Source organism: Punica granatum, chromosome 7, assembly GCF_007655135.1.
Source record: "Punica granatum isolate Tunisia-2019 chromosome 7, ASM765513v2, whole genome shotgun sequence".
Taxonomy (NCBI): domain Eukaryota; kingdom Viridiplantae; phylum Streptophyta; class Magnoliopsida; order Myrtales; family Lythraceae; genus Punica; species Punica granatum.
The window spans coordinates 8475502-8488887 of NC_045133.1; positions in this window are offsets into that span (position 1 = coordinate 8475502).

Here is a 13386-nt window from a genome sequence, read left to right on the forward strand (position 1 = left end):
AGTTCTACATTCTACGTGAATTTACTCGTGTACAGCACAAATACATAATTGCAAGAGAATATAGATCAATAGATATACATAGCTGCAAGAGATCAAGGAGGAGGAAGTAAAGCCCCGATAGTAAGGCGAGCAAAGCCCTTGCCTTAGGCCCCCGAGTTTACACCATATAATTTATGTCCAATTTTAGAATTTTTAATAATTGAGGAAAATTTTATTCAATAATATATATAGAGTACTTACCCATAATAGAATTGAGGCCCCTCGTAGTAATTTATCTAACTTAATTTCTAATAAACTTGCTAAAAAAATTCCTTACAATTCTCATTTTTCCTCATTTGTATAAATTAGCTTACTACAACATAATCAATTTTACATAATTCCTATCTTTTCTCTCTATCAACCTTCCCAATTATTACGTGTTTTTCCCAGTCCCTAATTATTCTACCCATCAACCATTCATAGACTTAATTGAATCAATTATTCTCATCCTATTTATTTTGGTCAAATTTGTTCATCTTTTATAGCGTTCTATTAAATTGAGTTTATTCTCCTAGTCATCATCCTCATTTTATCGAATAACCCGACAACTTTTCTCTTAATTTCTCTTTTTAACTTTAAAATTTTTTTTTCAGTTGCTTTTCAAAAGCGTTTCACTCTTATCGTGATGTAAGCGATAAAAAAAAATTAAAACTTTGTTCAAAATGATTAAAATAAAATATTAATTTTTATTATTATTAATGTGCATCCCAAAAGTTAAAAATAAATTCTAAAAGAAAAAATTTATACTAATTTTATTAAATAGAAATTAAAGGTCTCATATTAATTTTTCGCTTTAGGCCCCCAACTCTCTTGAGCCGCCTTTGCCGGAGCTGTTCACAGATTGGCCTTAAACTTTCGACCATCGCGAGATCTTCCTTGAGGCCTAGTACCGGAGCTGGCTATTCAACCCTCTGTTTATATCCGGGGGGTGGATGACCCTTGACAAAGAAACCTGAGATAGGATGGATGTACGACGTACTTTACAAAGAGGCCCTGCTCCTCTACTTGAGGCTTGGGATTGTCCTGCGTTTCAATAGCTACCTTTGGTTACTCTCGACGTTGATCAGGTACTCACTGAAATATTCGGATCCTATTGTGGACATATACATGACCTGCACCTTCGTAATTCTTCTCGAGGTTGTGATTCTGGAGACCTACCAAATACTGCAATTACCCTTTCCCGCATTCAAAGTGGCACCGCTAAATGCCACGTCAGCAAATTCAGAAAAAAAATTATGTCATGCTAGATATGAAGAAGATGTCATGTAATTCACTCTAATTCACTCTAGTCAACCATCCTTTTGTTTTCCTCCATTAATGTATACAATATATAAACACATATATAAAAATAAAAAAAAACTAAATCTATATATGTTGTCCCTATCAATAATAAATTCACTAATCTACACTGCAAGAGTTAAATGCACTTTGCCTCCTAATCTATTAAGTGAGTTTGGATTTGCCCCCTCATCTTCAAATTTTTGCAGAGTATCCTTTGATCTTACCGTAAAATATGTAAGGTGCCGCCTCAAGCGAATTCCGGCCAAAAGGGTACACATGCCAATCGATGAAGGGCAAAAATGTCAAACTATAATAACCAAAATATCTGGAACTAGAAAAAAATTATAGGCACTAATTCCAAATAATGCAAACCATTTTCTTGCTTGAGCAGTCTTCTTTCTGTCTATAAGTATATATCTATACACAAACGTGCACGCTTATATAGCTAGCTTCTCCTGAGTTTATCTGAAATATTATTTTTTCGGAATGTGGTAATGCTCCAAGAAGGATCTTCTAACGGTGAATATTCAGCATAATTAACTGGTAATAATCTCAATGAGAAAGTTTGCGTACGTAATTTTATCTTTTTGGTGAAGGACAAACATGAACGATTCGTTCTTTTATGTAAAGAAGGGTGTTTGACTTATATATTTTAAGGCCTCCTGAAGCTGTATACGAAATATAATATATATATATATATATATATATATGAAAATTTTCATTCAAAAGGAAACATTGTGACCTGTTAACCCAAAATTACCTCATCTGGTCATAATCGTTTCTAGAGCGGTGGTCGTTAGAGTGTGACCGGGAAGCTAGGGTGGTCGAGCCCCGGTTTACACTGAGTCTACAATGCTGCCCGATGGCGAAGAAAAAAATTGCGGAGCAATTTCGTGCTCGAATATATATTTTTTCTTGTTCCTGATTAAAGTGTGACATTTTTGTCCTTCATTAATTGGCAAATGAGTGGCATGTGCCCCTTTTGACCGGAATTTGATTGAATGGACACCTTGCTTATTTTATGATAAGATCGAGGGTACTCTGCAAAAGTTTGAAGGTGAGGGAGAAAACTCAAAATTATAAAAGTCACTTTGATTTCTAGATTTCACAACTTCAAGTAATATTAATTTACGTAAGTTTTAATTTAAATTTTTACTTTTTTGAAAGCTCTCTAATATTTTGAGTAAGCAATTAGTTGCGAAAAAAAATTATTTTGAGGTTTGTACTAAATTTGTAAATTATTTCTCTCTATGATACTAAATTAAAATTCGACATATTATTACTTAAATAAGATAATAAAAGTATATAACTTTAAATTATTACAAAATTCAAATTTTTTGAAGAATTAGTTTCTTTTTTAATTATAGTATGAATATTTACATTTATTTTGAGCTTTAACTTAAATTTATGATTATTCTATAATATACTAATTTAGAATTTGATATATTTTTACAAATATATGATAGGTACATATTTTATATTGTTTCAAAACTCATTATTATTGAATAATTATTTTTAATTATACTTAGAATATTTGTGTTTATTTGAGTTTCAATTTAAATTTTCGCAAATCATTTCACTCTAATACTAGTTAAAATTCGATATATTTATACACATGTAAGGGAGTAAAGTATATAATGTTAAGGTGTGTTTGTTTTTTAAAAAATTTTCAACTCAACTCAACTTAACTTCACTTATCTTAAATTCAACAACACAATCATTACTTATTTTTAATTTTTAATTCTTTTAATCATTCAATTCAATTTTTAATATTAAATTCTCTCAACTATTCATTACTTTTTTCACAATTCAACAACACAATCATTACTTTATCTCAACTATTCATTATTTTTTCACATTTTTTCTCATAATTTAACAATACAATCATTACAAACCAATTAAAACCAAAACTCAACTCAACTCAACTCTAAATCAAAATGCACTCTAAATTATTTTAAAATCATGATTTTTGTAAATAATTCACTCTAATAGACTAAATTAAAGTTCAATATATATTTTACATACATAAGATAGTCAAGTATATGACATTAAAGTATTTCAAAATTTATGATTTTGAAGAATCAGTTTCTTTTTAATTATAATATTAAAAATTTATGTTTGTTTTGGATTTTAACATAAATTTATAATTGTTTTACTCTGATATACTGAGTCAAAATTTGATATATATATATATATATAAAAGATAGTAAATTTATGACTCTAAATTATTTTAAAATGCACGATTTTTAGTTTCTTTTTAATTATGATATTAAATATTTATGCCATTAAAATTATGCTATAATAACTTCTTCTATATTCCAGAGCTCTTCATAGTCTTGAACTAGTTTTGACCTTGTTGGAGATATCAAACTAGTAGTCCCTATTAAACCTCCTCAGAGCAGATTTAAGCATTTTCAACTTCCTGCACAAGACAAAGATAGGGGTGCCTCTTATTCTGCCTTGCAAGTATTCCTCCACAACCCCTTTACACTTCTCATGAGTAGTCCAGTAGTTAAAGAATCTGAATGGACATCTGGCTTGTCTCGTGTCAACCCCAATAGTGATAAGACAAGGACAGTGGCCAGAGACCATAGGTTTCATGAACTCAACAATAGAATCCAGATGATTGGTGATTCTTGTCTATTAACCAAGGCTCAATCGAGTTTCCTGGCTATGATGTCCTCTTCTCTCTTGCTAGACCAACTCGTCAATTTATAATCTATTCTTAATTATATGCTACCTATATGTTTATAATTTTTCTTTTTAACTCTAATATCACTAGTATAACTGCATAAAATCCTCCTATTAACTCCGTCTCATTTTCCATCGTATACATACATATACATATATATATATATATATATATATATATATAACTTGACTACAAAATAATAATGGGCGTATAAAGGTAAATATTTAAATAATGTAAAGTTAGAAAAGGTAAATGTATATATCCATATCTACATTTATATGTACCTAACCTTACATTATTTTGTGAAATTAAAACTTATTTTATTTTTTCCACCGAAAAATAATGTAAGACACTTAATCTTTGATTAACTTTTTTTCTACTTATTATTTATATATAATATATAAATCCTGGGCACTCGTCGAAGGTCACTATGTATGCACATTTGGCAAAATAGAAGTTTTTCATGCATTTGTAACCGCTCACATCAATTAATAAGATGCATTATTATACATTATCAATGACATAATTTTAATGGCATAAATATTTAATACCATAATTAAAAAGAAACTAAAAATCAAGCATTTTAAAATAATTTAGAGTCATAAACTTTACTATCCTATATATATATATATATATATATATATCAAATTTTGACTTAGTATATCAGAGTAAAACAATTATAAATTTATGTTAAAATCCAAAACAAACATAAATGTTTAATATTATAATTAAAAAGAAACTGATTCTTCAAAATCATAAATTTTGAAATAATTTAATGTCATAAACTTTACTATCTTATGTATGTAAAAGATATATTGAACTTTAATTTAGTCTACTAGGGTGAAATAATTTACAAATATCGTGATTTTGAAATAATTTAACATTATACACTTTACTCTCTTACATGTGTATAAATATATCGAATTTTAACTAGTATTAGAGTGAAATGATTTACGAATTTAAATTAAAACTCAAATAAATATGAATATTCAATATTATAATTAAAAAACTAATTATTCAATAATAATGAGTTTTGAAATAATATAAAAATATGTACCTGTAATATATTTGTAAAAATATATCAAATTTTAAATTAGTATATTATGGAATAATCATAAATTTAAGTTAAAATTCAAAATAAATATAAATATTCATACTATAATTAAAAAAGAAACTAATTCTTTAAATATCGTGAATTTTGATATAATTTAAAACTATACGCTTTTATTATCTTATGTAAGTAAAAATATGTCGAATTTTAATTTAGTATCGTAGAGAGAAATAATTTACAAATTTAATACAAAACTCTAAATAAATTTTTTCGCAACTAATTGCTTACTCAAAATATAGAGAGCTTTCAAAAAAGTAAATAGTTTCAATTAAAACTTAAGTAAATTAATATTATTTGAGTTCAAAAATTATATGATTAATTTATTATTATTTAGAAGATGTGAGATCTAGAAATTAAAGTGACTTATAATTTTGAGTTTGCCCCTTCACCTTCAAACTTTTGCGGAGTGCCCCCGACCTTATTATAAAATAAGCAAGGTGCCCATTCAATTAAATTCCGACCAAAATGGGGCACATGCCACTCATTTGCCAATTAATGAAGGACAAAAATGTCACACATTAATCAGGATCAAGAAAAAAATATTCGGGCACGAAATTAGTCCATTTTTTTCTTCCCCATTGGGCAGCACTGTAGACTTAGTGCAAACTAGGGCTCGACCACCCTAGCTCCCCGATCATACTCTGACGACCACCTCTATAGAAACGATTATGAGCAGATGAGGTAATTTTGTGGTAACAGGTCACAATATTTCCTTTTGAATGAAATTTGAGGCGGATATAAAATATTTAATCATTAAGTACAAAATTACCTAATGAAAGTATGACTTATTGGTGGTTTTTACTCCTCTCAAAACTTTTGTCATCCTTATCCTCCATCTTCCATACATTTTATCCTTTAACTAATTAAGTACTTAATTTATCAAACGTCACCTTAGTTAAGATCTTGTACAATGCCATGGGGTAGAAACTTGAATATCCAAATGGTATAGCTGTTTAAGCTGTCAATTTCTACAAGGGTCTTCTGGGCACTACAAATCCAGAGGTTCTAGGAAGTGACGTGAGAACCTTGAAGAACAGTCTTGATTATAAAATCCCAGAGGACATTTGGTCTCAGCTTATAAACCCTATTATAGAGGAGGAGGTCAAATCTATCTTCTAGTGTATAAATGGTGGCAGGGTCCCAGGACCAGATGGTTTCAGCTCCCATTTCTTCACATCCACGTGGAGAATGGTGCCTAAGGACTACTCTCAGGCTATCCTCAGTTTCTTCAGATCTATTAAGTTGTTGGGGGAATTCAATAACTCCTGTATTATCCTTGTGCCTAAAGTCCCTAATAAAACTAAACTGAAAATGTTCAGACCTACTTCGTGCTGGAATGTGGTTTATAAGTGTATTACAAAAATGTTGTCTAATAGACTCGAGTTGTTTCTTGCTGGGTTTATTTCTCCCAGCCAAAGTTCTTTTGTAGAAGGCAGGAGCATTGGAGAAAACATTCTTCTAGCGCATGAGCTGGTGAAGGGCTATGGTAGGAGTGACAATATCAGACCCAAGTGCACCATCAAGGCTGACATTACGACGGCCTTTGACTTGGTGGATTGCAAGGTCCATCATCAATATCTTCAGAGCTATAGGCGTGCCATATACCTTGATAGATGGATCTCTGCATGTATTAGTGATTCCAGATTTTCAATATCTATTAATGATGACATGCACAGTTATATCGAAGGTCTGAAACGCTTGAGGCAGGGAGATCCTCTCTAACAATATCTCATTGTTATGGCAATTAAGGTGTCGTCAAAGCTCCTGAATAGAGTTGCTTATGAAGGTAGGATATCCTACCACCCTTTTTGCTCCAAAGTCAAGCTTACACACCTAGGTTTTGCTGATAATTAACTTGATGATCTTTCTGAAAGGTGAAGCTTCCCCTGTAACTAAGAGCTACACTTGATATATTCACTGACTTTTATTTGATGTCTGGGCTCAAATTGAACCCGACTAAGACAAAAATTTCCTGTTATGGTATCTCTAGTGTAGAAAAGAGAAATATTCTGAATATTAGTAGCTTTCTTCCAATTAGATACCTGGGTGTACCTCTGATTCCTGGAATGTTGTCTGGCAAAGACTGTAAACCCCTTAGAGAGAGGACTACAAGAAGGATTGAAGGCCGGGAAGTTAAGGCATTATCTTATGCTGGTCAGTTGCAGCTTGGGAAGTCTGCAATTCACTCTGTTAAATTTCTGGTGTAGTGCACTGATATTACCTACGAAAGTCTTAAGAATGATCAAGCAAAGGTGTAAAGCCTTTATATGGAAGGGAAAGAACACTACTGGGGGGGGTCTAAAGCTAGTTGGGATTTGGTCTATTTACCCAAGGAAGAAGGATGTAGAGAACTAGAATAAGGCATGTGTTATGAAGTATATTTGGCTCTATTTACTAAGGTTGGATCCCTTCGGGTTGCATTGATAAACGCATACATGCTCAAGGGTAAAGTTTTTGGGCCTTAATCCACCTAGTTGGTGCTCTTGTGCTTGGAGGAAGATCCTCAAGCTCAAGGACAACATTTACCTTATGACCAAGCACCGCATCGGTGATGGAACAAGCACAACTCTTCTAGTATGACAATTGGGACTCTCATCCACCGCCATTGCAGTTCTTAAGAAGAAGTGGCACTGGTTTTTTTTCAGTTGAATGCCAGAGTTGTTGATACCTTGCTTGACCATAACAGAAGCCATGCTATCAACAGAATTCTAGGGAGCATGAGCGTTTAGGACAGCGTTCAATTCATCCCTCTAACTGAATAAAGAGCACGCTTTTCCGAGCGAAAAAGAGAGAGGCTAGATTACGATTAAAAATTATATGAAATTAAAATAGAAAAAATATATCATTACAAATATATTGAGCGTTTGATAGGCAGTTTGATGTAAATATTGCCCATACCCACGAGATGGTGACGTTTGGCCCAACCACCTTATTGGTATATTGTGGTGGATTGCCATCACCAAATTGGTAATGCACATTACCACCACGGAGGTCCCTCCAGTTTATGCGGATTATCACTTACAGAGGTTCCCCCTCCAACTTTCTCCAACTCCAAAAGAATAGGCTAATTAGAAGAAATCGCCACGAGTTGCTCTCAAAGAGTAGAGAAATGAGTATCAGATAGAACAAAAAGGAGGGGGGAGCAATAGGTGGATTTTCGTGGGTGGGTGAAGAATTGTTTGAGGACGGTTATACATATATATATATATATAATATAAAATTTTATGAAAAATCAAGAAATAGTATTCTTACGAAGTATCAATAATGAAATGAATAAAATACACGAATATCTCTCACAAAATATTTTGATTTTTCTGAATAATATTTATAAAAAATAGAATTGTACAAAAAAAACATAATGGAGAAGACCTTTTTAAGAAAAGTTGGATGCTCTAATTACTCAAAACTAAAGGGATCTTTTCACCCAAAGGAATTTTTTTTTTAAAAAACGGGATCTGGATAATTACTTTAAATGATTCTCCAAATTGTCTTCCGTAATTGCTATTATCAATTTTCTTCTCCCCCCCCTTTTTTTTTTTAATTCCGAACATATATAAGGGTATTTTGGCCGGCATGCAGACCCATATACAGCTCTGTTCACAATTTTACAAGAAAATATGAATTATTTGACTATAGGCACTTGTCGATGCAAAATGCTAAAGAGAGGAGCTTTGGTTTGTTGAAAGCTCGGTTCCTATTTTTAAAACCATACCAAATTAGCCCTTCCGGCAGCAAAAATTGATAGAAACGGATTGCATATAAGTGATGATTTTGTGTCAGGAGCGAGATGGTGTTCAGATAAACATGTCGTAACAAGATCAGATGGTGAAAGCTAGAGAAATATTGTTATTGAAATGTGTAATGACTACGTACCAAGCAACTATTCATTGAAGAAGTGCAAAAAAAAGTTCATTATATCATATCAATTAGATGTTTCCTGTACTATAATGACCAATTATACTTCCTAAGCTAAATTGAGCAATTAAAGGACTAAATTTTGTATTGGAAGATAATTTCCCATATGTGGGGAAAATTCGGGCAGCAATCCAATTCAAATTTATAGCTTATCAACTTAGGAAAAGAGATCAATTACAATATATTTTATACCAAAAATTAAGATAGTGTTTTCAATCATGGGATAGCACTGATCCATTTCAAAGAATAGCTTATCAACCGGATATTCTATGCCACATATATATATATATATATATATATATATATATTGCTTAAACCCTGCACCTTTTGTGGTGTATATAAATGCATGCTTGAGAGATGAATTTGACCCATCCTTGATCACCTACACATTGACTCCATTGTTGATCTTAATCATCTCTTCGATCTAAACAAAACTATGAAGGGGTATTCTCAAGTGTTGCCTTTCTTGGTGATCTTCCTGTTCATCACGAATTGTAAGCTCCCTCGATCTGCACTTTCATGCATACTCTTCTATCATCTATTGACATATGAAAATGCACTTAAATGAGAAAATTGGGCTTAATGCAGTGGCACAAGTCACCAACTTGGTAATAAGAGTTTGGGAATTGAAATCTGATCTGAGGGGTTGCGTGCCCTTCATTTCATTTCCCATATTCTCAAGTAGACCCACCATCCTCCTTTGCAACCAAAAAAAAAAATACGTTTAATTATTTTTTCTCTTTATTTTACCGGTTTTTGGTTGTAAAGATGAATTTGTTTACTTAAACAGAAAATTTTCCCTTTTTCTATAGTTATCTAAAAAATAAAAATAAAAAGACTACTGCAGAAAACAGGTTTGCTTCTTCAATTTGTCTAATTTTAATAATAATGGACATGCATAATGCCTTGTTGTTGCCTTAGAGGCTTCTGACATGAATAATGGCTAAACTACTGGTTTAATCATCCTCCATCAAGTAAAGTCTCTTATCAATGCCTGAGCAGGTTTGCAGCATGGCTTTGGAGCAAGAGACGTGTCCCACTCGCAGGTGAATGCCTCGCAGTGCTCGAAGTCATTCGAATGCTTTAGGCGTTGTGACGGTTGCACCGGGAACAAATGCGTTAATGGAAAGTGTGTGTGTGGATGTGTAGCGATCGATGACCCTACTAGTGTTACCATTAGGGGCTAAACGAGAACCTATGATCTCGTATCACATGACAATGTGATTACTACCTATATTTATTATAGGGTTTGGTTTATGAATAAAAAGATTTGATCTTTCTATTTTATTTTATTTTTTTGAGAATTATACAAGAAGTGTTACAGGTCCCTCGCTTCTTGAAGTCCCATGGCGAGTGGGGGTTTTCCTACCCGCGGAGACCCACCCTCTATTTTTTTTTGTTATTCTTTTAATTAATTTGATATTTTTAAAATTAAGTAAATGATATATATATTTATTTTAGTTTGCACGGTCTGATATCCGAAATCTAACAAATTCCGATTAGTCCATGTTCTAGTCGGTTAGTCCATGAAGGGATAAAACCCTCCCAATCTTGGATTTCTCTATTTGGAAGATTCAAATCCAAGAACTTATTCTAGGAAAACAAGTGGCATGTGGCCTAAACCGACAAACGTAATTTTTTATTTATGTATGAAAAAAGTATTTCGATTGATCACAAATTTAATTAGCTTGTCTTGATTTGTGACAATATATATGTCCTAATTTTTGTGGTGAAACGCAAGGCTATGAATGATGAGATTAATCCTCGCTTGAACATTGACTTGACAATGATCAAATGATACTTTTAATGAATTTTAAACACGTGTACTGCAAAGTAATGTATTAGAAATATTGAAAGTTCAACTTTTATTCCGTATTATTAGGATAATTCTTTAGAATCTAAATCATATATTAATAATCGAGACTTCATTACTTCGCAAAAAAAATTGAGACTTCATAATTTTTACATCTTATTATTAGTTTTAATTATAATATGTTTCAATTATTTTTTTGGATAATTACTCTATTTCAATTATTGCATATAAGTTAATAAGGTAAGTTAAAAGATTGACAAAAAATACTTTTTGACCGGCGACGTCGCTTGGGTTGATTCCTACTTCCTAGTATACATTGATTTTGATTCCCCAACTCTGTTTGGACTTGTGAGGAAAACTCTTGCTTATGCCGGCTATCAAAGACTCCTTTCTCAGCCAAGAAAGAAGTATCATCGTACAAAATAGGATAAGAAAAGGGAAATAAAGATAAAATAATACAATCTACCCAAAAAAAAAAGAATGGATAAATAGTACAAAATCTAACTTAAAATCACAATTTCCCAGTGCAAGTATTGCTCTATAGAACTTTTTCCCGATTGCAAAAGAGGTTTTTGAATTTAGTACGAGGAAATAAAAAAAATTAAATAAAAGGATGTCTGTATCTCACTGGAGATATCAAGGCTTGCTCTGTTGCCCTCTTCCTCCTTTCTTGACTGCTTTATTAGACATGAAAATTTGTTTGAGGTTAGTCCACTCCACATTATATTCTAAACACTCATTCAGAAGTTGCAGTAGTAAATAATGGCGCTTGGTGGTGAACCCCAAAAGATAAAAGTTAATAAAAATCGTGACCAATCCATGTTTTACCATCACTCTAGTACAAATCGTAACCAATCAAATAGCATTGAGATGGTTTACCTCATTTTTTCATTATTCATACCTCTCCATCTATGTGCACTATAACAGTCTACCCAGGGTTTGGCCTGACAATTAAAGAGGAGTTCAAGTATCAATCTAATTTCGAGGTCGAAATCTCTTGAAACCACTGGAGCGTCTTTGGCGTGATTACCCGCTCCAATGTGATTTTCTTTTCATTTTAACAATGTGTAATTCAAAATTTTAAATTTTTTTAGAGTGAATAGTAAGAGGTGAGATAACAACCCTAGGACTAGCATTGGGCCAAAACATTAGTGAAATTTATCGAACTAGATCATACAGAATATGCATCATAATTTATTTGTCGTCAATATTTTGACAAATGGTTCAATTTTTTTTTTGCATGTTTGACAAAATCTGATTAATCTATATCTTTAATACTGCAATTTTGGATTGTGGATTATTTTAATGAACACGTGCAATGCACGTACTTTTCTACTAGTTTATTAAAAAAATGAGATTTTTTTTAAGCCAGAAAAATCAAGAATTTACATCGTTGCCTTTTGGGAAGAGAGAGAAAAGAAGGAGAGAAGAAGAAAAAGATGGATAATTGATGGTTATTTGATGAAATTTATGATCTTTTTCTAGATTACCGTAAGCGGTAATTAAATAGAAAATATATTGTTGTATGGGTAAAATCGGAAATAGAAAGTGGGACAAATTACCTTAATTATTCTTCCGCTTAATAGTTGAGAAGAGATACTCGGTTCTTGCTTGAAAAAGACGGGCCCTGCAACAGTAATATATACAAAGGATTGAAAGAAAAGTTTCCCATCCGTCTATATATATATATATATAGTAAAATTACCTCCACTTTGCATTAAATATGTCACAATTAGTAGGGTCGAAATCGTCAATTTATAATTTTATATATAGTAAAATTAATTCCACTTTATATTAAATAAGATCATAGTTAGTGGGGTCGAAATCGTCAATTTATAATTATATAACAATGAAATATAATTTAATAATATTCAAAAGCAATTAATTGATGATACATAGGACTAAACCATAAACTATTGACATGTGCAAAAAATTGAAATTTATGAAATTGAAAATGTAAATCCATATATATAATAAAATTGACTCCGTGCATTAAATGTGATCATACTTAGTAGGGTCGAAATGATCAATTTATAATTATATAACAATGAACTATATAATTTAATAATATTGAAAAACAACTAACTAATGATACATAGGACTAAACCATAAACTATTGGCATGGGAAAAAAATTAAAATTTATGAAATTGAAAACGTAAATCAAATTTGTAAGAGAACTTCAAAAAAATATTGAATAAGATAATTAGTCCAATTTCATCGAAGGTTATTATTTAGAGATTAATGCATGAGATTTTAAACTGTTTTTTGATAATTTTATGATTCTTTAAAAGCGAACCAATATTATTATTATTATTTTATTGTGTTCAATCGCTAATATTTTTTTCAAAACTCAGAGTAATTGTTATAAAAAAGATATATAAATTTTTTAAACTCATGAATAAAACTATAATTTTTAAAAAAAGTTATGGAATATACTTGAAAATTAACTATAAAGAAAATCAGATTTATAGAATTATTTTCATAGATATTAAAAATGTTACGAAAGTATAATGGATTGCATGGAAATTGAAAAT